The following is a 26,279-nucleotide window of genomic DNA, read 5'->3' on the forward strand; positions in this document are numbered from 1 at the left end:
TTGCAGAGAACCAACTCACCAATACAAGCAAGATAAGGCATAGCTAAATCTGCTTGTCTCCAAAGACAGGAGTCTTAAACTGTCATCTTTTATTGGCTCCTTGATGCAAATGGAAAAAAATGACTTAGTTGTGATTGAAATAAGTATAGTAATTAATTTGGGCATGCTTCCCATCCAATAAGTGTGAAAGAGTGTGCTTGCCAATGAATGATTGCAACAGTGCTATTTTGAGAAAGGGGGTGGAAAGGATGTTCTTCCAGGAGGTAGGCCTGCTTTGGTCTGTCCTAAAGGCCTAGTATGCCTCTATAACTCATCCTCAGTCTGGATTCTTTTTGGAGGAGTAAATCCCCAAGCAGTTACCCCAAGATGAGTGGCTTGATTCCAAATAGAAGAGGAGCTGTGTGTGTGTGTGTGTGTGTGTGTGTGTGGCAGTGAAAGCAAAACAGAGAGGGAGAAGCATGTATGTGATACTGGAAAGCCAATTACTAGTTGTATGACCTTAGACCAGTGCCTGTCACACATCTAGTGCTTAATAAGTTTTTATTACGTTTTATTCATAAGTAGAGGAGCATTTTAAGAGCATGGGGTCTGGAGTGAGATTGTCTGGGGTTGAATGCCAGCTTCATCTCTTTCCAAGTGTCAGCCGCTGAACAAGTTGTTTAACCTCAGTGTGCCTCAGTATTCCCCAAAGTAGAATGCCACTGGGTTGAGCATTGTGAGTGTGATGTAAGAACATTGAGAATTGTTACTGAGCTATCATAAGTGTTTAATAAACTTAGCTTTTAAATCACTGTAACCAAGGTATAAGAACTGAGCCGTAAGAGGTACAGATAGTCTGAATGTTAACTTGGAAAATCCATTTTGGAACCCAGATCCTATTTTGTCTTGCACACTGACAACACCAGTTCCCACAGGCACAAGAAAAGGCAGGTTTTTAACCCTGGGATGATGAAGGGGAACTCTTTGCAAGGATTATCATCCCTTCCTTCCTCCCCTTCATGTCCCCCACCCTCACCATTGTCAGATGTGACCTTCAGCACCAGTTGGATAATGCCCCAGATGGGAAGTAGAGATGCATTGGGAATGTCGCTTTCCCTAAGTTTTCTGCCCCTTAGGATATATATGGAGGAAGGGCAGTATTGACATGAGCTCTTGCCTTTAGATTATCTTTATCGTGGCTCAGTCTGCCTCACAGGTGAGGAGTGTGCAGAGTGTCCTGGCACCCTCTCTCTCAAATTACCAGAGTGGCAGCAAAGCTTCCTCTTCCTAGAGACACTTTCTACTACATCAACTGCAAAAAGAATATTGCAGGTGCATGTTCACAGATCTCTCCAGCAAATTCCATTTTCACGTTTATACCTTGGATGATTGAGACACACAGAGAGACACTAGGAGAGCACACAGAAGAAAGACCATGTGAGGACACAGCGAGAAGATGGCCATCTGCAAGCCAAAGGGTGAAGCCGCAAGAGAAACTTACCACACTGACACCTTAGTCTTGGACTTCCAGCCTCCAGAACTGAGAGAAATATCTTTCTGGGCATGTGGTATTTTGTTATGGCAGCCTGAGTAGACTCATACATCTACCAAGAAATATAGAATTTCTCAAGATAGTTGGGACCTTGATAAACTAAAAATTCAAGTTCTACAGATAAAGTGAGAGTGAGAGAAGAGGCAGATCACCAGGGGTGGCTGGAGGATGATGAATTATGTTTGCTTTGCATGGTCCCTCCCTAAGTTTAGAGAAACAGACCTGAGAGCCTCCCTAATCCCCATTCTTTCCTAGAATGATGCGAAGGTGTATGTGTTCATTAAAAAAAATAATAAACACGGAGTAAATTCATATTATGTGCCAGGCACTGCTTAGCTGCCAAGATTACAAAGATCAATAAAATATTCTCCGTGGTCTCATGAAAGAAATGTTAAATTTTATTGTTCATATTTGTTTACATGCTATAATTAGATGATCTGATATTTCTTTTACATTGTTATCTTCTCCTTAACTCATATTCACTCACCAAATATTACAATAGGTATATTTCAGCATGTCTAATACATACTAAACACAGGGATGTGTTTCAGGGTTCTGCACATGGCCCTGTCTTATTGGATATTTAACTTAAGCATTGACCTGAGGAAAGATGTGGAATGCATGCTAATGTCTCCTATGGACTATATGAGGCTGAGAAAAATAATGAGCATCCCGAGAGACAGAATCAGGATTCAAAAGATCTTGATTTCTTGGGACAATGGTCCAAGACTAATTTGGTGCACTTGATTCAGGACAATGTCCTGTATTTGGATAAAGAATGGACAGCTTTAGTCTCTGCTGAGGCGGGAAGTGGGAGGGAGCCTCATTTATCAGCAAGAGAACAAATCTAGATCTTTGAGCCATCCTGCTTCTACTTCTCTGCCTCTTTCTGTCCATTTGCTATACTTTCTCCCTTACATTTCTAGGCTTGCTTCCTCATTGGGGCTCATGCAATGAGTGATCTTTGTGACCATAACCTTTGTTCTCCCTTCCAGCATATGAGCTTTGTCCTCAGTCAACTTAGATGGTATAGGGTTTCATCCCTGACCCCTCTGCCTGGCTACATTGGAAAGCATTCATATGAGGTTCATCCTGTGCCCTAGCAGAGGACATTGAGGTTAGAGAGTGAATAGCTGAAAATCATAAGGACTAAATCATAAGGCTAAATAAATGGTAAAAAACAAAAGTAGAAAGACAAAACTTATTTGAGTCAACAGAGCCTACTTCAAAACAATTCAGAACACTACTGAGAGGATAGACTCTATTCACCCTGGGAAGAAACCCAACAGGTAAGAGTTATAGGAAACCAAAGATGGGATTCATTTGAAGCAAAAAAAAAAAAAAGTGTTCAAAATTGAATTTGATTATCTTGCCAAGTACTGAGCTCTCTGTTATTGGAGGTATTCAAGTTCAGACTACAAGACCATGTGCAGGAGCTTGCAAAAAGGATTCTTAACATTGAATAGGAAGTAGGGCTGAATGACCTCCAATGTGGCTTCTAATTTTTTTGTATTCTCTTCTAACCTAGTTGGACTCTTTAATTTGGAGCCAGGCTGGCATGGAAAGTACACAATCCTATATATGGGCTCATTTTGCCACCTTTTTAGAGAGCTAGTGAAATTTATACATAGCTCAAATGTCAATTTTAGGCACCCACAGCTGCTGGATAGGGAACGCAGATCCTGCTGAAGAAAAAGAGAACCCAGCTGCCTAAACTCATCACCCTTTCATGGGCCAGGGTCACGGTCACCTTGCAATTAGCACTGACCTTCAAGGCAACCTCTCTCTTCTGAGCTATGCTGCTTAGAACTCTTAGGGGCCAGAAGAAGGGCCAACATGTTGAAATGGTTAGAATTTGTGTGAATTGGGACAACTTTTGATCATAATGCGTGAGTCTGAGAGTCTACTATGCCCACTCCAGATGCTTGAGGGCAAATCCTTGAGGAAAGGCCCCACTTTGCAGTGTCTGGTCCACTGAAGGACCTAACAAATGCAAACTATGAGGATGGATATGTGAAATATTTCTCCGTATTAAATTTCATGTTTCAGCAGAAGGATTTTAGAGACCCTTTAACTCTGGGAACATGTCCCTGCAAACAAGGGAAGTGGCTGCCTCATTCTTACCCTAGATACTCACTTGGCTCTTGGCAAAGGAGCAGAGCAAGAAGAGCTCCAGGTGGAGAATAGGAAACCTGAGCATCTGTCATGTCTCTTCACACACCCAGCATGTGGCCTGAATCCTTTCTCCTGCCCTGGCATTCCCCCCAGAGATTGTTTACAGCTCAGGTGGGGCATTTGTCTGCCAACCTTCCCTCTTTGGGCTTTGGTTTCTTTAGCTATAAAATGTGGGAAAAATAAAAACTTCCCTGCTTCAAGGTTGTTATTTAACAAACACGAGTTATTTCAATAGACCATGAACATATACAACGTTACATATACAACATATACAACGTTATCTATATAAAAGGATTTATAATTTTTTTATAAATGTTTAAATTTATAAATATTTTTTTCTAAATAGTGACAACAAAAATTGAGCTATTCTAGATTGCCAGGCACTAGTCCAAAGTGATATCTATCTTAACTTTCTCAAAAATCCCTGTGTGGGAGTTATTATTACCCTCATTATGGGTGAAGCAGTCATAGCCCAGAGAGGGTAAGCATGAATACCTAGGTCACACAGCTAGCAGAGCTGGGATAAGATCCCACCACCCTCCACTGTCTGAAGAAGTGAGTGCAAGGCCACATGAAAAAGAAAAAAAAAACTGGTTGTAATAGGGTTAGTTTCCTTTTACCATTTTGATTCACTGTTGCCTCTGAGTTGCCAAAACAAATAAAACAAGAACAAAACAAACAAACAAAAAACAAACCAAAATCCTGCTGCTTCTTTTGGTTGAAACAGTTCCTCCCCCAAGTCTCTATGATCTTGGCAAGAGTGCCAGACTGAGATCTACAAAGCTGTCCTGCCATTTCATGCTGTTTCTCATCTGTGACAGTTTCAGGAATCAGCAGGACCCACACCTGTCCTTTTCCTTTCCAAGCAGTTAGCAGGAAAGTGGCAAATGCTCCCATTCCCACTTCTCCTGCTGACTGGGACTTGTTTTCTTATCCATGTGTTTAGAGATTTCAGAACTCCAAGGCCTTGTGGTGCCTTCAGAACGAATTCCACAGGTCCAGGATTAGAGATGTCAGGAAGGGAAAAGAGAATACACTTTATTCTCCCCACAGCTTGATGCTGATATCTATGTCCCTGAGCATGTGAGTGTACAGTGAACAGCAGCACCTGGGTTGGCCAGCAGGTGCCAGCCTCTAGCCCATTGGAACCACCTCGTTCAAGGCATCTTTAACAGACCTTGGGATGGGCATAGGGAATCGGAGAATTATAGTTTTATGTTCACTTAAATGTCCCTCAGTCCTTCCTCTGTATGCCTTCCAAAAGCCTCCAGCGCTTACCAGAGGTGTCAGGTTAGGTGGATTCTGAACTCAGTATCCTCTCACACAGAGGGACTATACTTCATGGGGTGGGGATGGCAGGCCAGGAGTATGAGGTAGGTGGACAGGCTGGCTGTCAATACACTGAAGAGCTCAGAGCACCTGGTCTGGGCTCTATAGGAAGTGCATCATGTGCAGGAGCCAGAAGTCTTGGAGCCCAGACTGTAAGCCACATTGTCTTCACTGGCAATCTGGACAGGCATGCCTGAATTACCAATCAGAGGGCAGATGCCACGGACTAAAAGGAAGTCTCATCAGTCACATGAGGATCTGGGAAGGAAAAACTTCCCTTTTCTCTCTTCCTCAACTGGCCAAATGAAACATGTCCTAAATTATTGGCATCCTCAAGTCAACTCCTTAATCTTGAATGGTGAATAAAAGGTGTTGACTTTCACTGCATTTTCTTAACAGTGTTATTTGACTCCTGCCCCTGTTCCAAATAAGAATATTCTCCTGTCTGAGAAGGCCTCACATCGCCTCCTCCTCCTCTATATGCCCCTGATCTGGTCTGGTTCCTCCTAAACTCATTCTTAATATTCATCCACCTGCCCCATAAGTCATGTCCTAATTCCATATTGCTAAATGCCGCTCTCTTTCTCAAATGCCCTCCATCACTTCCTATTGCCTATTGTTTTAAGGCCAAGCTCTTTTGTCTATCAATTGAGACCTTTTCTCATCCAGCCTAACCTGTCTTTCCAACTTGATTTTCTGAGACTTTCCTATAGGAATGTCTTATTTTAATTCCTATGTGTGTGTGGGAGGAGAAGGCATGCAGTGGCTGGAAAAGGCTTCCCACAGGAGCATGCTTTGGAGTGAATGCAGACAGATGAGTGGTGTTCACTTCTAGAAGTGGTGGGAGGACACGTAGCCCTGCTCCCACCTGGAACACCCACTGCATGAAAGGGGGTCCCTTGCTTGCCTGGGAGGCAGGGAGTCATCCAGAGCATCACTGTATGATTGTCTCTCCCTATAGGCACTAGAGGGGCTCAATAGATGCTGTCATATTAATACATGAATGAATGCCACTAGGACAGGGGAAGGAGAAAGGGAGAAAAGGAGGGTGCATATCAAGCACTCTGGGGAGTGATTTGTGCCATCTGAACACAATACCTGTGGATTTCATAATACAAAGAGCAGAACATACAACCAGACACAGTATCTTCTTACCTGGTAAAGGTGAGCGGGGAAGGAATCAGAAAGCTTTGCAGGGGCTTTGGTTATAAAAGGCTTGGAAATACTGCAAGTAACCCAGGAAAGAGCCAGATGAAAGGATTAACTACGGGGACAGTTTGAGTTCAAATCCCAGCTTCTTACTTAAACCTCAAGCAGTTTTTTGCTGGTGACCTTGGGAAATTCCTGAGACTTTCTACATTTCAGTTACTTATTCACGTGTGTGTGTTTTGTTTTTTAAATCTGGGTGATGGGAAGTAACAATAACAACCATTTATATTTTTTAAATTTTTTAATGTTTATTTGTTTTTGAGAGATAGAGTGTTAGTGGGGGAGGGGCAGAGAAAGAGGGAAACACAGAATCTGAAGCAGACTCCAGGCTCTGAGCTGTCAGCACAGAGCCTGACATAGGACTCAAACCCATGAACCGTGACATCATGACCTGACTTGAAGTCAGATGCTCAAGTTGAGTCACCCAGGTGCCCCTATAACAACCATTTCTTAGGGTAGTTAAGATAATATTGGATAATGCACATGAAGCACTTGACAAAGGTTTTTGGAACACAGTTAAGTGTTCACTGTGTAAGTAAATCTTAGGTGATGGCACCATGTTACTGTTGCTGACTGAATTAACTTTCAAACACAAGTGAAGGCTATGGTTTGGATCTAATTCTTGAAGTATTCACTTCTTTGTTCCTCTGTAGTTGCTACAGCCCTGCTTCCAAGGGTTTCAACCACCTCTCTTACCCTTGGTAGTTTCTTTCTGTGCTTGGCAATGGCCTTTAAATGAACTGTCAGGAAGAAATGAGGGACAGCTTCTAGGAAAGAAGAACATCATGTCGTCTCTCTCCAAGTATTGTAGCCTGCCCTCTTGCAGCAAATGTGTCACATATACCCTCTGCTTTTAACTCTAGGATGACATTTAGTGTTATTCAGAGGAAATGTACTGCTCAGTTGACATGCTTTTCTAACAGCACAGTGAGAGAGCATCTCCTGGGAATGCAGTTACTGTATATGAATTAAGAATGGAAAAAGATAGGGGGCCTGGGTGGTTCAGTCAGTTAAGTATCTGACTTTTGATTTGGCTTAGGTCATGATTGCATGGTTCTTGGGATCAGGCCCTGAGTTGGGCTTCACATTGAGAACATAGGGCCTGCTTGGGATTCTCTCTCTTCATCTCTCTCTGCCCCTCTCCCACTCCCTCATGCTTGTGTTCTCTCTCTCTTTCAAAACAAACATTTTAAAAAAGAATGAACAAATATGGAATAATGTGTTAAAAAGATGAAAAAAAACTAGAATTCAAGGCATCTCTGACATTACTGTATACAATCAGACTGATTTGGGTTTGGAAAAGGGGTTCTCTTTGGGATTCCAACTCCAAACGGTCTTCCTGGCCCTCTGGGTGCTCAGAGCCTTCCAAGAAGGCATAACTGCTTATTTTCCACAAGAAGGGGCTGTGACTTGCCTCCAAATCCCAGAATCTCACTCTTTGGATCAATATCCAGTCCTGTTGGCTAATGACCCTTCCATCCCCTCATCCAATGCATCACTCAGCATGCTGTGCAGAAGTGGGGGGCAGTGGGAGCCCACCCATTCCCTCGCTGGACACTGACTAATCACCACCATTAGGCCCACATTCACATGTGACAAGGGAAGGCAGAGAGGCCCCCACTCCTGTTTAATGAAGGCAGGCTCCTGGGGTATGCGAGGGCTGCAATGCTCTAAGAATGCCAACGACCGCACCAACTCAGCAATCCGTCTCATGCCTTCACTGCTCATCTTCCACGAAAAGCTGCCTTTCCCAGCATTAATTAGAAAGGACCCTGGGATCCTAATGGATAGCAATGGCCTCATGTGTGCAATGTAGAGAAAACTTAAACATGCAGCCTTTGTGTGCCAAGCACTGAACACCTTACCTCTGACAGACGCATACTCTGCCTTTCAACAATTCTGCTAAGTGGGTGAATCATATTCTCCACTTTACACATGGAGGGATAGAGCTTACAGAAATTACTCAATAACTAAATGCAAGTGGCAGTGTTTCACTCACAGAAATCCACTGCTTGTTTCCCACCACACATCTGCCCTAACGGTCTGGTTTGAGGGTTTCTGTTCCCAAGTGCTATCCCCACATTGGCTTCGTGAAGCTCAAAGAACACCATTAATGTGTTGTTCCTTTCTTGTCACTGCTGCCCTATTCCTTTTGTATTTTGCCCTAGGCTAGCTCTGCTGTTAAATTCTTCAGGGGAGCCAAATGGTGAGACCTTGGCTAGTTTCCAAACGTATCAGAGGGCACCTTTAACTGCTGAGGTTAACACTGGAACCCTTAGCTACTCGCTGAAGCAGAAAGCCTCGGTAGAGCCAAATCATATTTCTGTCACAGGATGAATTTAATTTTGAAGACATTCAAGCCGCCCCCTCTATTTTTGGTGTCAACCTGTTACTGTAATTTAATTATCAAGGGAGAAAATTAGGGGATGAGATTCAGAGAGAAAGAAAGTGCCTCTCGAGCACCATTCCACACAGAAAAGGCTTCCTGCAAAACACTTGCAGAAGCCCTACGTCTTCTCTGTGAAGAAGCTTCCACATTCCCTCAGCCATCACTCCCAACTAGCCCAGCACACACAAGTTCAGGCCCCTGCATGTCAGAGAAGGCTGAAGTAAACCTCAAATGGATTCTTTTTCATCATCAACCTTATCAACTCTCCTCTCATTTGAGAATCTTCATTACCAAGGAGGATGCAAGAGGCAGAGAGAGCTCAGCTGGGATGGTGGGTTCAGGTGCAGTTTTCTGTTCTGGCTGTTAGAGAAATCCTATTTTGACTTGAAACCTGCCTAAATTTCCCCTGGAATTGATCGTGAGAGAACACATATGAACCCCTACCAAGCACTCTTAAGGAGCCATTCTTCTCATTACCTCCTTCCTTAAGGAAGCCGAGCTGACCAAAGGCCTCCACCCCACCAGGCTGCTCTGCTCCTCAACTCCTAAATTAACCAGACTTCCCTTTCTGCCTTCTTCGTGTACCCCCTGCTGCTCCCCAAAGTGCTAGGAGACAGCTGTGCACACCCAGGAAAATAGATTTCCGGCTTCACCATGATATTGCTTTAGGAGGATCCGTGCTCCAGTCCACAGCGTTGATGTGTGTGGGATTTGACAATACGTGTTCTGACAAACAGAATCCGTCTTTGTCCATGCAGAACATTTTTTTTTCCCTCACGCATTCTTGTCCATCCGCTGATGGTCCCAATTGTGAGTGATTGTGTGAGGTCATTTGTATTATGCATTACAAAAAGGACAGGGAAAAAAGAATCAGAAAAATAATGGGAGAAATCCAGACAAATAGTTCATAGCAGATAGATCTCAATAATTGTGAGCCAGTAAACACTTTCAATAAAAAAGTATATCTAGGAGTGAATTAATCTTTGATATCTTCATTCATGTATGCATACATTGAATTAATAAATAAATACTTATTGGTCACCTTCCAGAGGCCAGGCACTGTGCTGGATGGGGGACAGCAATGACTGTTCTCATCACACTTGCTTTCCTGAGGGAAATGAAGATGTATTACTACACATTTATAGTAGGGTGTTACATGCTATGCTGGAGAAATCCAAGATTTTTGCTATCACATAGAAAGGATCAGGAAAAGGCTTTCACAAGAAAGCTGGGTCTAAGCTGAAGCCAAAGATGGGTAGAAATGGTCCAGGTGAAGAGGATGCATGCGTACTTGCAAGTGCACATGCTTGTGTATAAGTGGGTGTGGGTGTGGATGTATGGGTGTATGTTCATATGCATCCTTTTGCTTGAGATGAGAGCTGGAAAAAATAGATAAGAAATATGTGTAGAAGCAAAAAATTATGTGTTAGGAAGACAGTAAGAAATGAGAAAAACAATGGTTAGATCATGCAATGCTTTATAAAGCTATAATAGAGTGGTAAAGAATCATTTACTTCTAACAAGTACATGAGTAATCACTGGGGGTAGAATGGTTAAGCAAGGAATCACATGTTTCCATGTGTGGTTTTTAAAAATTTACTACCTAGCTGTAGATTTTAGCATTGATTAAAACTAGGTTAGCTACAAGGCAGAAAAACCTTTTTTCAAGACTGATAATGATGTTATCTGGCAATAAATGATGGTGTCTTGACCTAGGGTAGGGCCAGTGGATGGAGAGCAGAAGAAGAAATATATTATCACAATCAATAGGACTTTGGCTTAGAGGATTTAGGAAGTATGGGAGAAGAAATAGTCTGGATGACTCCTGGGTTTCTATATGAACAAGTGGGTGCTATTGTCTCAGAAGGGAATCAAAGGAGAAACAAATAAAGAAAACAAATAAATAAATTGGGACTAAATATACTGAGCTAAAAATATTCATAAACCAGCTAGTGGACATGTTTTAAGCATTCAGATGTATGGGAGTGAAACTCGAGAGATGCAGGCTGAGGCAAAGGCATGATGGTAAATGTGGCAACCAATTCTCTGAAAGGAGAACAAAACCCTTGATTCTTAGTGTTGTTCTACTTCCTTGGTGTAATGTCCTCCTGCCATGGCCAGTTTCAAGCTACCAATGTGATATCATTGAGTATAGTGCTGGGAAGGGGATGTACCATTGGATCTCATGCACACTACTGGCTGCAGGTCAAGTTTTGGGACTGTCTAGCATGGGGAACAAATTGAGAATGTGGGAATAGATCAAATCACATGTACTCCCTCATTCACCTGCTACACTCGGGTCCCTCCAGAAATGATGTCATCAGTTCTGAGCTCTATTGTTTTGGACCTGCTTACAGGCTGGATTCTGATTCATTTCCTGTGTATGCATTTTGTTTCCTTATACTTGATGCTTGGTTCCTCCCATGTCAGGAAAAAAGTTTTGTAGGGTTCTTCATGTTTCTATGGTCTTGCATTCCATTAGGTACTTAAGAGCATTTATTGAATGGACACAGGAGATACCCATCTCAGAGGAACAGTCACAGATGGTTTCATCTTTTTTCTTTCCTAAAATACAGGGGCTGTCGTACTTGATCCCTGAAATGGAGTGGCAGATGCTCGGTGAAGTGGCATGGTCATTATGAAGAGAGAAATGGGGGAATTTAGTCTCTCTAAAGTCTACAATGGGAGATAAGGAGTCAGGATCCCACTGGTTGGCCAAGGCTCAGCAAAGCTTCCTTGCTAGAGAGCTAATGCCCTGTGAGTCAGACTGTGTCATTTCTTCCTCCTCCCCTATCAGAAGTGTCACCCATAATTGGACACCACATTCACCGAACAAGGTACATCTAGTGATGTCTACAAGTTAGAGACATCTACTCTAGAATGTTAGAAACTTTTACTCTGGGTTTTTTTAAATTAACTAGAAAATGTGCACAAGACTGCCTACTGATAGACAGCTTCATAATGCTTAGAGAGCCTGCTAAGGGGAAGGCATCTTTGCAAAGTAACTTGCAAATTAGGGCACAGTAATGGCTCAATAGTCACCAGCTTCAAATGGCCTCTGTAGCCAAGCAGGAAGAGACCCAAATCCCTGACAGTCCTCTAACAATACAAGGTGTCAAGATGCCTCCCTGAAGGAGGGTTATGCAAAGGGAAGATAGCCTGTTCTCTGCTCTCCTACAGGTCGTGATGCTAAAATACACAGTTTTGTAGTTGTCATACTATGGAGACACCAGCCCGAGGGATGGCCTGAAGATGACTGTGGGGATGAGCACAACCTTTGATTCTCAGTTTGCTGTGTGTTCTCAAGTGATTTATTTACATTCTGGGATCACTAAGAGGAGAGCATTGTAACCTACTTTGTACCAGGTGAATACCTTTGAAACTTTTCCAAAAATGTAAATGCTTAGGTTCCTTGGAAGGAGGCAGTATGTATGTGGAGACAGGTAACAGGATGAAAATGAAGAATTATTAAATTTCAAAGTAGCTAGTCGACTAAAGAACATATCCCAATGCCCTTTCCATGCAACCTCAGATGATTGCCTTCCTGCCTCTTACACTTGGCTCTTGCATGAATGAGCCACTGCCTTCCTTCTCCTGTCCTCTATAAATAGATTCCAATGCCAGGAATTTTTCTCTAATATCAGAAAGCATCAGCCCCATCATATGAAAACAAAGCGGAGGGATCACAATACAACTGCACAACATGCCTTGTCCATGCCCTCCTCCTTCTTATCCACTGCCATGTGAGTGTGCAGCAGTCTTTGGGGTGCCCATAGTGGCCTATTCTTCATTTTCCTTTGCATTCTTTCCTCTGCCTTTCTGTGGCTTACAGCATTTAATGACAGGAGAAGAGATTTACAGAATTAAAAAAAATCTACTTAACAGCAGTCTTCTCTTGGAGATGTAAATATTCATAAACATATCAACTCTTCCAGACCCATCACAAATAGAGCCGCCAATGACACCCCGGCTGCCTTAGGCGTTGTTCTAATAAGTTAGGAGCAGGAAAGTGGAAGGGGATATTTTTAACTTTAGAATTTTTTTTTTCAAAAGTCATTTTGAAGTACCCTGCTGGGAATGGAGCTGGAAATAAGCTGTTTTCTAGAAACTGAGAATGCATCAAACAGAGTCATAGGACAGATATGAAATGGTGATTGAGACAAGGTGATCATATCTTACATTTCCATAACACAGGCCTCATGGTGGATGTTCTGGAAAACAAAACCTGATCACAGCTTCACTTGGCCCAGTGTGAAGATGTGTGTCCACCTTCTCAGCAAAAGAGGCTCCCTCAGCCTGAAAAAACATGCCACTACTCTGGGAACCCTGGAGGGTTGATAGGACAAGGTAGAGCCTTGAGTGTTCCTCTGAGTTTATCCTCACCATCATTGGGGGATCTTTTCACAAAGATGCAACCATTAATACTATGGCTTCTCAACTGGTGTGGCCACAATTGTGTTATCTGGGCATAAGTCCTTGATAAATATATCCCCTTAATTCAGTTGTTATTTATTATTCAATAACTGTCCTATTAAATTTAAATTAATGGGATATTTGGGAGACATCCCTTAATGCTTTCTCCACTTGTTCCTGTCAAGGGAATTCTGCTAGATCTTTAATAATACCCAGCTCACAGACCACACTGCAGCCCACGTGTTTCACTTTGGGGGTCTCAGTCATGGGTCTTTTGCAGCTGTAAACAGATAGTCAGGGGACTGCTGACCATTGGTCACAAGCCATCCATCATTTGCCTAAAGTTTGCCACCCTTTTCTCTGCTCCTTCCTTCCTTTGTCCACTCCTCAGGGAGTGCTTTGAAAGATTACAGCTCAGCAGCAGACAGGGTGGGAAAGCGAGAAGGGATTAGAGAGAAAATAGATTCATGAGAAGACAGATAACAGAGTTGTTGGGGCTCTGTTAATTAAAAAGCAGCAATTTGTCTGAATTCTGAATGTGAAGAATCCCCTGGGAGATATTAGCCAGGCTTCCTCTGAGAATCGGACGTGCTCAATTTCTCCGTTGTAACATGTTACAGCCAGGAGACTGTGGGGTGCTTCCTGCCCTGTCTGTCTTTGTTTGAAAGCCTTGACACCCTTGGTGGAGCAAGTCCATGGGGCCACTGTCCCTCTCTCGACACACTTGTGCAGGACTTGAGATCCCAGGCTTCCTAAAGAGGTTCAGATTTCCCTCTTCCCCAAATATTATGTCCTGCTAATTCAATAAGGATTTCAACCAGTATACTAATAGTACTGATAATACTGAGAACTTATGCCAGACCAGGTACTCTTCTACATGATTTACATGATTAACACATTTTCATTCTCACAATTCTGCAAGGCAAATACTTTTATCATTCCCATTTTATCAGAGAAGTGAACTAACTTTGAAATTCATGTTCAAAGGCAAGCAGGATGATGGCAGAGCAGCCCACATCAATCCCTGCTCTCTACTGACCATCACAAGGATGATTTTCTACTTACGAAAAATTGCTAAAATCCTGTAAAAGAAGCAATGAACACATACCATTTGGAGCCAGAAACTACACACTCTAAACAGATAGAAAGTGGCTACTGGATAAAAGCAGCTCTCAGTTTATTGCAGGTTAATTAAACTTGTGACTTCGTGTTGCCTTCAAAAGAAGTAAAAGTTTCCCCTTGTCTATAGCATATATTTATTTGGGGAAAAATCTATCATTTTTTATGGGCTCCTGGTTGGTTCCTACCTACAAGATACCCCAGAACAAAGCATCAGTTAATTCTAGGAGATTCAGAAGAGATACCAAGAGAGGCTTTGCTATTGTGCCCCAGAGAGACTTTATCTTGTGAGATTAAGACATGGAGCTCTGACTTCTGCTGGATTATTCTAGGACCTGACTCTTTGAAGATGTTTAGAATATGTGCCCCAAGATGCCCAGCATGTGTAATGTGCACTTTGACCACGAAGTGGCAAGTTAGTACTGTTAATTAACACAGTATGTTTAAAAGTCCCGGAGATCTTACTTTACAAAAACTCAATAACATTGAGTTCCCCATGGATTCAGGATTCCCCATGGATTCAGGATTCATAGCTTCATTTACATTAATCTATATTCAAAACTATTTATTGAAAGCCTGCTATTTGATGGATTTTATTCTGAGCCCAAATGGATACAACAGTGAATAACACAGATAAAACTTGCTGCCCTTGTGGGGCTTACAATCTAATGGCTGTCTTTTGAATATGGAATTTCCTATGAGTATAACATTGGCTTCTGTGTGGTCTTTAATTTTCTGAGACTATTAGTTACCTAAAGTAGAATTTATCCATAGACAAGGAGAGCCCAGAGCCATTTTTTTGGACACAACCATCTCGGATCATCTCCTATTCATTTAAAGACTCGGCAGTAATGGAAAGTGTTGTCAGAGGAGATAGTGCTCAAGACACCAAGCAAGCTGAATCTCATCCTGGACAGTCACAGACATGGCTTGAGCCCTGGATTTGGAGTCAGAAGATCTCGGCTTATCTGGCCTACCTCACACTGACTGCATGACTTACTCCCTTGTCTTCAGAGGCTCTACCTGTAAAATGAAGGAGAATGATACCCACAGCAGCTATTTGAAAGGGTTAGATAAAGCTCGAAGCCAAACAAAGCAAAATGGAAATGGATTGCAGATGTGAGCATTGCTGGGAATCTATGAACTAGCTCAGAGATGTGAGATGTTGATACCAATAAAATAATGTGTAAACTGGGATCAATGTGTCCTCAAAACCTGATCTTCTTCCTTGACAATGTGCAGGTCAAAGTTGTCTTAGGAACTGTTTTTCACTCCTATCCTTTGCACACCATTTGTGCTAGTTTTTGATGTGTTGGCTTGGATAGATTGAACTCCAGCCCCCAGAATTCTCTTTCTCGTATGTTTCCCATTAGCTGGAGTACATGGGAGTTTCTCTCAGGCAAACATGAGGACAGAGAGGAAGCAGCTGCCACCTTGTATCATACATACATATTCTCCCAGTTATTCAACCACACAGTAATGTAGGTGCTGCTGTGGAGGGATTTTGTAGATATGATTGAAGTCCCCAGTGGGTGACTCTAAGTTAATCAAAAGGATGAATTATCCTATATGGGTCCAACTCAACCATTGGAAAGCTTAGACCCTCCATGATGGATACTGGACCCCTAGAGCCACAATTGTTCTCCCTTCTCCCTAGAACTTCCTTCCTCATTGTCACCTTAGGACAACAAACTTTGGCTCATGCCAGTAAAGTTCTTGCCTATTCATGTTTTTCCCTTCCTGGTGGCCTACCCTAAGAACTCTGGACTTACTTAGCCCGCATTTGGGTAGGCCATCCCTCAGAAAAATCCATTTAGATATGTGTATGTCTCCTTCTGGCCCCACTGCTGTGGTTGGATGCTGACTAAAGCACCATTCCTAGCCTGCTTGTTCGAGTAGCATGAGTGTTCTCATGGTCGAAGCAAAGTTGGCATCAGTGAACTTGAGAGGTACAAATTTCTAGCACGTTAAATGCCATAGGAAGAGGCTAAGCAAGTAAGCCCATCTTCACATAAAAATTAGTAAAGCATAGTAAGCCGAAGCCCAGAGATGCTTTGCTTGGAAATCTTTACTACTAAGAATTATCCTGTGGGCTCATGATTTCCTAGGTGAAGTGCTCCCTTCCCACATTTTTAGGGTCCTCAGTATAACATTAGGTGGTCTACCAGGTTTTTAAACTTATTTTATTTTATTTTATTTTATTTTATTTTATTTTATTTTATTTTATTTTATTTTATTTTATTTTTTTTGCCGGTGCAGTTTGTCCTGAGCAATCAAGATAAATGGCATTTCAGGTAAGTTTGTGCAACAATCCCAGCAAGAGAAACACTAAATCAATCTATTGGGGAAATATTAATGTTCTCATTAGGAGGCTTAATTATTCACATCAGCCTCTGGTTCTTTCCATGACATTAATTCCATTTCTGACTTCAGAGCAATTGCTCTTAAACTTGTGAAACAGCCAACAGGTGCTCTCAGTTCCTAAAATGTGAAAATATTTTGCCAACAGCCAGATGAGATCAGCCTCAAAACCAAACTTTTCTCCTCATCTTCCTCCTGGTCCTCCTCCTGCTCCTCAACACACACACACACACACACACACACACACACACACATTTCCTCTGAATATTCAGACCAAAGCTCCCAATTTTTTATGCACACTCATACTTACATTTCTATCTTTTTCCCATTCAAAATAATAACAGTAGAAACAAACATATATTGATATCTGTGTGCCAAGCACTGTTTTAAATTCTTTAAATATATCAACTGATGTCTACCATCTATGAGGTACTACTTTTTTATTGTCCATATTTTACCAAGAGCGGAACTAAGATGCAGATGATTAGCATCTGGCTTGTAGTCAGCTAATTAAAGAAAAGGGGAGTTAGGGTTTGAAGCTGGGCGGTTGGCTCTGGAGCCCATGCCCTTTATCTTTATGATAAATTGCTGCTTTCTGTCCAAGATACTATTCCATGCTTCTCTTCCATATAGCTCCACATAAGGTTTTGCTATGAAAAAAAAAAAAAACTCTAAACATTCAAGAAGGCATTCAGTTTACGTAGGACACGATGGACCGTACTGATTTTTTATTATAAGCTCCCCTCATCATTACAGAAAACTCAGATTTCTTTTTCTACAATTAAAGGGCCATCAGCATCCTCATACTGACACTCTACACAACGTAAAATTTCAGATCGCCTATGAAGATAGTTCAGTGCTCATCTCTCCACCCACTTGAGAGTTTTCCAGATGGATGGTTCTGCCACAGGCACTCCAGCCTCAGAAGCAAATACACCCAAACAAGCTTTTTGTCGTGTACCTGTCTTTCCCCAGAGCTCTGCTCACCTTATGGGAGTCAGTGGGGAGAAAATAAACCCCCAGGGGTGAGACAAAGCAAAGCTTCATTAGAATTTGTGGGGATTTCAATTCTGGCTAAACCTTCAGGTTCTTACCCTCAGGGGACATCACAGCAAGAGCTGCAGTTTTTGTACCCAGGCAGTTTTTCCCCTTTGAATAAAATAACATCAGAAACACTGTTCTGAAGAGGAGGGCATTAACTGAAAATACTATTTCCAAATAAACTAAGGGTTTTGGAAGGTTGGAAAACTTCAGGTAGGAGAAATAATCATGTGTTTCAAATACATAAAGAGCTGTCCAACTAGAATTAAGTAAATAAATCCAGTGAAACAGACAGCAATATAGGAGAATCACTTGAAGTCATTCATTCATTAAAAAAAATACTTTTGGGGGCGCCTAGGGGGCTCAGTCAGTTAAGCATCTAACTCTTGATTTTTGGCTCATGTCATGATCTCAGGGTCCTCGGATCAAGCCCTGCATAGGGCTACAGGCTGAGTGTGCAGCCTGCTTTGGATTGTTTGTCTCTCCCTCTGCCCCTCCCCCATTTGTGCATGTGCGCACACACACGCTCTCTCTTTCACAAAATAAATGAACATGTGTATACACACACACACACACACACACACACATTTGGGGTGGGTAGCTTAGTTGGTTGTGTCCAACTTTGACTCAGGTCATGATCTCACAGTTCGCAGGTTAAAGCCCGGCATCAGGCTCTGCACACATAACAAGTAGACTGCATGGGATTCTCTCTCTCTCCTCTCTGCCCCTTTCCCACGTGTTTGCATGCATGCTCTCTCCCTCTTTCTTTCTCTCTCAAATAAATAAATAGGTGAACCTGGGTGGCTCAGTCAGCTGAGCATCTGATTCTTGATTCCAGCTTGGGTCATGATCTCACAGGTTCATGAGTTTGAGCCCCATGTCGGGCTCTGCACTGGCAGTGCAGAGCCTGCATGGGATTCTTTCTCCTTCCCTCTCTTTCTGTTCCTCCCCAACTTGTGCTGTCTCTTTTTCAAAATAAATAAACTTTGTAAATAAATAAGTAAATAAAAATATATATAATTATATACACATACATATATATTTATATGTTTGAAACTGATTGAACCTGAGCTTATAAAGTACCACTCAGGTGCTAAAAGACTATTTATTCTTGGTGAGTAAGACTGGAAAGACGTCTGTCCTCTTAGAATTTATATTCTAGAAATCTTTGTAAAAGAGAAAAGAGGAAACATCTGAATGCATTCATAGTTCACTGGGCATCTGCCCTTTTGGCCTGCCCCATAGCCCTTTTTTGGTGAATAACACACAGATATTTCTTTCACAGAGCAACCTCTACATCCACATCAGTCCTGAGCCTCTGGAGGCAGTCTCAGGGCCTAGGCCCAGACCCTGAGATCACACTGTGCCCTTGGGGTTTAGCAATTGTTTCAGCAATGAAGAGGTGACTCAAGTCCTGTGAGAAGATTCATCTCCCTCCACCCTCAACCCCCTGCCCCACCCCATGCCATGACTCTGTGACTCTGGCACCTGAAACCGGTTTTCCAAACTGTTGGAAGTAAGCCAGGAGCAGCTGGAGACCACCACGTGAGGAAAGCTTCCCTGGGAATAAAGTCAGCAGAGTACAAAACAGAGCCCAGTGGTGCAGAGATAGAGAGACTAAATCCTAATTACACTGTTTGAGCCTGTGAATCCTGTTATACCTGAAATCAGATCTACTTCTGGATTTTTGAGATACATGAATTAAATTTCTCTCACTTTTTTTTTCTTAAGCCAGTTTGAGCTGGGATTCTATCCTTTGCAACCAAAATAGGTCTTGACTAAGGGCAGTTAGGAATTTCACCCATTTTCAGCTAGTCTTTTAAAGGGACCCTATCCATGAGGTAGATTAGAGAGTTTAGAGAGTGGATTGCTCTCTATCACTCAGCAAATTTAGGACCCTGGTTTCTCTGTTCTCACACATTTAAACTGATAATAATCTCAGAGTCTTCCTTCTAGGTTTGCTGAAAGGTTCAAGGAGATAATGTATGGAGAAAGCCTGGCACAGTGCCTGGCGCATGGTAAGCACTCAATAAATGGTAGGCATTATGATTGTGATGACAGTGGTTATTATCATAATAATCATCATAAACATTAAAATCCTTTCCTTGGTTCCACGCCCTCCCTTCCAGCAAGTGCCCTGTTTCCCTGCCCCCCTTCACAATAAAACTCTGTTTTAAAAATCACGTTGTGTTCTGTTTTGCACTTTTCACTTTCTATCCCCTGATTTCCATCTACTCCAATCAGGCTTTGTTCCCATTATGCTATTGAAATTGCTATTGTCAAGGTCGCCTGTGAACTCTTTCCTGCCAAAAACAATGATTAAAATTTCTCTCATTGTACTCAGCCCTTCAGTGGCATTGATCACAGTGGATGCATGTTTTCCCTAGAAGCATTTTCCTTACTTGATTCTGGTAAACCACTCACTTGGCTTTTCTACAACCTTTCTCTCTACTTTCTCTCTGTCTTTGCTGACTCATCTTCCATTTTCTGATCATCTCTCTCTACTTTAATCTGCCTTCTTCTTGTGTGGTCCATGTGAAACAAACACTCTAGTGCCAGGCTCCCTCCTCCATCTCACCATCCACACGACATCACCTGGATGGCTAGGAAGGCCCTTAAATACATGCAAGTTGAGCACAACTGACCTGTTGGTTCCACCATCCTTCTCCTTCCAACAAGTCTGTTCCTCCTCCTGTATTTTCCATGATGGTGAATGTCATGGCCATTCCTACTTTCTCAGGCCAAACTCTACACATCATCTTTGTTTTCTCTCTTCCTCATCATCATGTCCAATCTATCAGCAGATGCAAGCTCTAAGTCCTGAATTATATTCTTCCCCATTTGCTCCATTCCTTCCTCAGTCTAAGTACAGGACCACACAGCAGCCTCCTACTGGTTCCCATGCTTCATATTTGCCCCTAATGCTGAGAGATCAGATCATGTCTCTGCTGCCTCAAAACCGCAGAAGCTTCCCATTATGCCTATTATATAATCTGAACATTCCCCTAAGACCATGCTTTATGTGGCCTGGAAGGCTGCTCTGCCCATCACTTGCCTACTTGTGCCTGCCTGCCTTCCTCACTGTGCCACAGCTTCGCAGGAGGCTCCAGGTGTCCTCACCACTGCTCCCAGGTCTCCTCACAGCTGGCTTCTGATCATATAGTTCTTTGTTCCAATGCCTCCTCCCCAGAGAGGCTTTGCCCAACCATGCCACCCAAAAAACTCTCTTTCCCATCTCTATTCACTCTCTTTCTTGTGTTGTGCTCTATTGTCTTCAAATTATTTATTATTTATTTTCACCTATCTGTTGGCTAACTTCCTTGGTTGGGTACATTATCACATAAGCATAGATGAAAGGCATATAGGGATTTAAAAGCACTGGCAGGGACTGTTCTGATCTATCGGTGAGCAGCAGGGGAACGTCTGAGTCTTCTCTCTACTCATAACACTGTGGAGAGTTCAACTGTCTCCTTTCAGCCTACTCTGCAACTTTGAGTTGAGAAACATACTTTCAAGTGGTGACTTACCTCCTGGATGAATTGCCTTTGTTGTAAGAGAAATAATAATTTTAAAAATTTGACACTCAAAGTACTCCAACTATCATGGATTGGGGGGATTTGGCAGAGGAGGGGGGAAAAAGTTACAAATAATTTTCATGCTATATTTGGCATTGAATAAAAAGTCATCTGTGGTCATTCCTGAACATCTGATATGAAATTGATTGTAATTTCATAAACTATCTCATACCCTAATAGGAAAAAGACAGGCATAGGGAAAATGAATACAGAATGATTAGCTGCATAAACATCTCAATCAATACCTGTTTAGAGTCTCTGGGGAATTGGAAATCAATAAGGTAAGCCAGATCAATGCTCAATCTCTCCCAAGATTCAGTAAATCTCTAATCATAGAGAGAATGTCTCTTTCTGTGAAAATGGAAATAAACCAGGACACATTAAAGAATAAATCTACTATGAAATTAACTACTAATTTCAAGGATCCCCCAAATTAAATGTCTGGAGAAAATACCTGTTCCCAGGGCAGGGCAACATTCCTTTTTCAACTTGACTGGACTTTATCCTAAACTCTAAGACATTGTTGCCTGATTAATTCAACCTGATTCTGATCACGGTAAATTTCTGCCAAGCCCTCAAACATGTGCAGTGTTCAGATGATACTATATTAATTTTTAATTGTTATATATGGCTTAGTAAGTATAAAATCTCATTCGTGGACATTGTTTTCTTCATAAAACAGATTTACAACTCCTCCAGGGGAGAGATATTACTACATCTCTCACTCTTTTATCCTCTGTCTTTAATTTTACTCAAGCAGGGTTCTATACCCTGTACACAGGTAGCCAGAATCTTATGTCAAGTGCTTGGCTTCAGGGCCTAAGGGAATACCCCTTACATAAACCCTATCACCCAGAGGGACAGTGTAGACCTCAGATTGGCATGGAATGTGATTAGGAATTGTGCAAGGCCAAAGGCTAGCTAGATATGATGGGTACACACTTGATCACATGTGCTGGTCATTCTGCTTCTAGGTGAACTGCTTTTCTAGTTCCGTTCTTCACCCTTTCTGCCCTGCTCTGTGCCCTTGGAGACTGATCTCTACAGACATCATCAGCCAGGCTCCCTTGCCTTCAGCTTGTGGTTGGGTTTGGCCAATATTTTGCTCCAGCAGGAGATGGCAGGTGGGAAGAGAGAGGAGTTGAGGACCCTTAACCCAGCTGCTGTTGGACAGTCCTTTTCTCAAAGCAATAGCCCACACCAGTATTTCATCATCACATTTGCTTCCTGAATTCTGCCCATATCTCTGTCACAGTCCTTTTATTACATATTCTTCCATAAATGTATTGGATTTCCTACACAGTCTTCTCTGGTCTTCGTGTGCCCATTGAGGGTGTATGCACTGCCAAAAATATATTGAACTCGTACAACATATAAGGCAATATTCTAAGTGTTTGTAATACACAAAACTAATAAAGCATCGTACCTTGTCTAACATTATAAGCTTATTTTCTTTATAACACATCATAGTATACTTTATCTTTACTGGTTTATTATCTGCCTTCCTCACCAGAATGGGAACATCTTGACTGCCAATACCATGTCTGTTTTACTCAATATATACCCACCCAGTGCATGGCCAGTACCTTCCACTAATCTCATGTACATTTGTCAGTGCTTTTGAAAAATTTCAAGCAGACTAGTAAAGCTAGGTAAAAACTTAATGCTAATATAATAATGTTTAAATGTAGCATGATTGAAGCTATCACAACATATAGGAGGAAGGGATTGATTCTGACTGGTCAGAATGAGGACATGAGAATAGAAATCTTGGGGAGAAGGTGACATGACATAAGACTTAAAGAATGAATAGAAGCTTCTCAGAAAGTAAGGGGGGCATAAGGGAGCATTCCAAACAGAGGAAACATGGTTGAACACGGGGCAGCAAAGATATAGAGGATCATGATGTGTGTGGGGGGTGCTGGTGAACATCCTGATTATCTGATATACAGAAACATGGGGGTCCCTAGGAAGATTAGAGGAAAGTAAGATAGGAAAGACATGTTACACTGAGAATGCAGCACACCAGGGAAGAATTTAGAGAGTCTCTTCTTGCCTCGATTTCTACATTATGGTACCATTTCAGGGGCCTTCTCGTTTCAGTAAAAAGAAGCAGTCCCCCTCTCACCATGGCAGCATCTTGAAAGAATTCAATCTCAGAGGTCAAGGGCTCTGTCTAGTGTTAGCACCCCAAATGCCCCCACCCCTCCTTTGTGTTTCTCAGCATCTCCCAGGACAAGACAGCTTTTTGCTTAGGTTTCTGTCCATTGCTAAGAGTCTATGAATAACCTAAGTATTTTATATTATTTATTTGTTACTTTTTAAGGGTTCTTTATTTGTTTTGAGAGAGAGAGAGAGAGAGAGAGAGGAGAGAGAGCAAGTGGGGAAGGGGCAGAGAGAGGGAGAGACAGAATTACAAGCAGGCTCCACACTATCAGTGCAGAGCCTGATGTGGAGCTCAAACTCACAGGCCATGAGATCACGACCTGAGCTGAAATCAAGAATCAGACACAACCGACTGAGCCACCCAGGTGCCACTTTTTCATGTTTTTTTTAAATGTTTTTTTTTTAGGTTTCTTTATTTTGAGAGAGAGAGAGAGAGAGAGAGAGAGAGAGAGAGGAGAGAGAAACCTAAGTATTTTGAAGATAAGGATAAAAATAAAACAGCAAGTTGTTTTTGCATAAAATATACAGAAGTAATAATTGCACTTCAGGAGACAAAGGAAGCCTGGCTTTTGAAGATACTCTCACAGTGGGTTCCAAATCAGTTGTAGCCTCACTGACCTAAGTCACCTCCAGTAGGGCCAAGGTTAAACCAGGAAATGACAGTGCCAGGGAAACTTTGCTATAAGCTTCAGACATATGATAATTTGAAAAGACCTGCATTGTTGGTCATTGAAATTTACCAAATTTTTCTCCATGATTACCATGTGGATTTCTATCCTAAAGACTCAGTGGTAGGAACTATTGATTCTATGTAGTATCATTCAGAGGTCAATGCAGTAATATCACAAACATTATGCACCTGTCTGCAGTTTGTATTGCCATCCTGACACTTGTTACCGTATAGATCAAATATACCACAAAAGTCTCTGAGCCCAGCACCCTGATATTCAAAACATCTGCTGATTCTTTAATTTAATGGTTCTTAAAGTATTATCCATAGATCTCTGAGGGTCTCCAAGACCTTTCAGGGTATCTGTGAGAGCACAGCTATTTTCATAATGATATTAAGACATTACTTACTTTTTTTATCATGTTGATATTTGCAGTCATGTGGCAGAAACCAATTTGCTTTTTGCAAAAGCAAAACTGCCAGGGCCTTAGCACAAACCACAGGATCAGCAGTGAATTGTGCCAGTGTCATTATGGTCTTCACCTCCAAACATTGTAACTCCCCAAAGCCAGTTTCACTTAAGAATGGCCTTCATTACAGGAGCCTGGGTGGCTCAGTTGGTTAAGCATCTGACTCTTGACTTCAGTTCAGATCATGATCTCGCAGTTTGTGAGTTCAAGCCTCACGTCAGGTTCTATGTTCACAATGAGGAGTCTGCTTGGTATTCTCTCTCTCCCTTTCTCAGGCCCTCAACTCCATCTCTCTCTCTCTCTCTCTCTCTCTCCCTCTCTCCTCTCAAATAAACAAATAAATAAATAAACTTAAAAAAATAATGTCCTTCATTAAATACTAAAAAAAAATTAATTTTATTAGATCTCATCTCTTAAGTATAAATGTTTTTAGTATTCTGTATAATGAAATGGGAATTTCACACAAAGCACTTTTCCTGCACACTCAAGTACAATGTCACAAGGAAAAGCACTTGTGTCTGAGTTGCAAGCTGAACTAGCTGCTGTTTTCATAGAGTGTGATATTTACCTGAAAAAATGATGGCCAATCCATAGTTATTTAGACTTGGGTACTTGCCAGTCATTTTTTCAAAAGTGAAGGAAGGAAGCCAATCACTTCATAGAAAAAAACCTGTATCTGTTGTCAATGCCAAAATTTTCAGGTGAAAATTAGAATTTTGGAAAACTTTTATCAGCTCCCATTGTCTTAACAGCTTCTAATACTCAGACTTCATGAATGAGATCTGTGGTGATATTCACAATTAAGGGACATGATTTTGAATTCTCGATTTGCCGCCAACTATCTATAAAACCTCTGTTAAGCCACTCCTCTCTGGCTCTCACATTCCAAAATTCAAAAACAAAATTAAGTTAGGATAAAGGATTTTTTTGCAGTTACTTCTAATTCTTACATTTATATTCTCTCATCTTCTGTCCTGTCCTTTTTTTTTTTTCCTTCTCTCATACTCAGGTTTCAGAGCTTCTAAGCTTCTCAGAAAGAAGAGAGGATATTTGCTACCAAGGTCAAGAGCGAGTCCACAAAACTTCTAGAAGGGAATCAACTGTCTCCCTCATCATTACTGGACCTTGCACCATCAGAGTCTGGAAACAAGAGATTCTGACACATCACAATAGCCACACATTACCTATGTAGCCAACCACACACAGAAAGGCAGCTCTCCTCCACTCTTGAATTATAACTTAGCACCTGTGTTAAGGGTTTGAGCTCAGACCTGTCTACTCCCTGCTGAGGGCAAAGTCATGCCAAAGGATGGAGGGAGATACTCAGTGAGAGCCAGGTGTGGAGGGGAGGAAACGACCACCATGTCTTCAGTTTGCCAGCTCCACTGGGCCAAGGCACCTGCAGTCCTCCTATAGTGCAGACTGACAGAAACTGCCTGATGAGAAAAACAAGCATCCTGCTGAGGAGGAAGCCTCCCATTCAAAAATGTAAGGGAAGGATGCTGAAAAGCCTTACCACATTTTAAAAGCACTACTCTTTGGGCCCCACACGGAGGTCTGGAAAGGCTGTGAACAGCAGTTCCTCACTAAATGCTTGTTGACTGGGGGACCGACTACATGCAGAGATGATGGTCATGTCAATCTCTGCCTGCATCAAAGTTTGCATTAACCAATGGGACTGCTGCCTTCGGAGGCTGCAGAAGCTGCTCTTAACCAAGCTGGCTCTCCCAACAAGGTCAGTCTCACCACCACTTCTCTTTACTATTGTTGAATTATCTTAAAGTGTGGACAAGAGGAATAAGAGCTGAGGAAAGGGAGGAGGAAGATATTC

The sequence above is a fragment of the Lynx rufus genome, unplaced genomic scaffold (genome assembly GCF_022079265.1).
Source record: "Lynx rufus isolate CCGP_SWC_20201006 ecotype Redwood Valley unplaced genomic scaffold, mLynRuf1.p SCAF_9, whole genome shotgun sequence".
Classification (NCBI taxonomy): domain Eukaryota; kingdom Metazoa; phylum Chordata; class Mammalia; order Carnivora; family Felidae; genus Lynx; species Lynx rufus.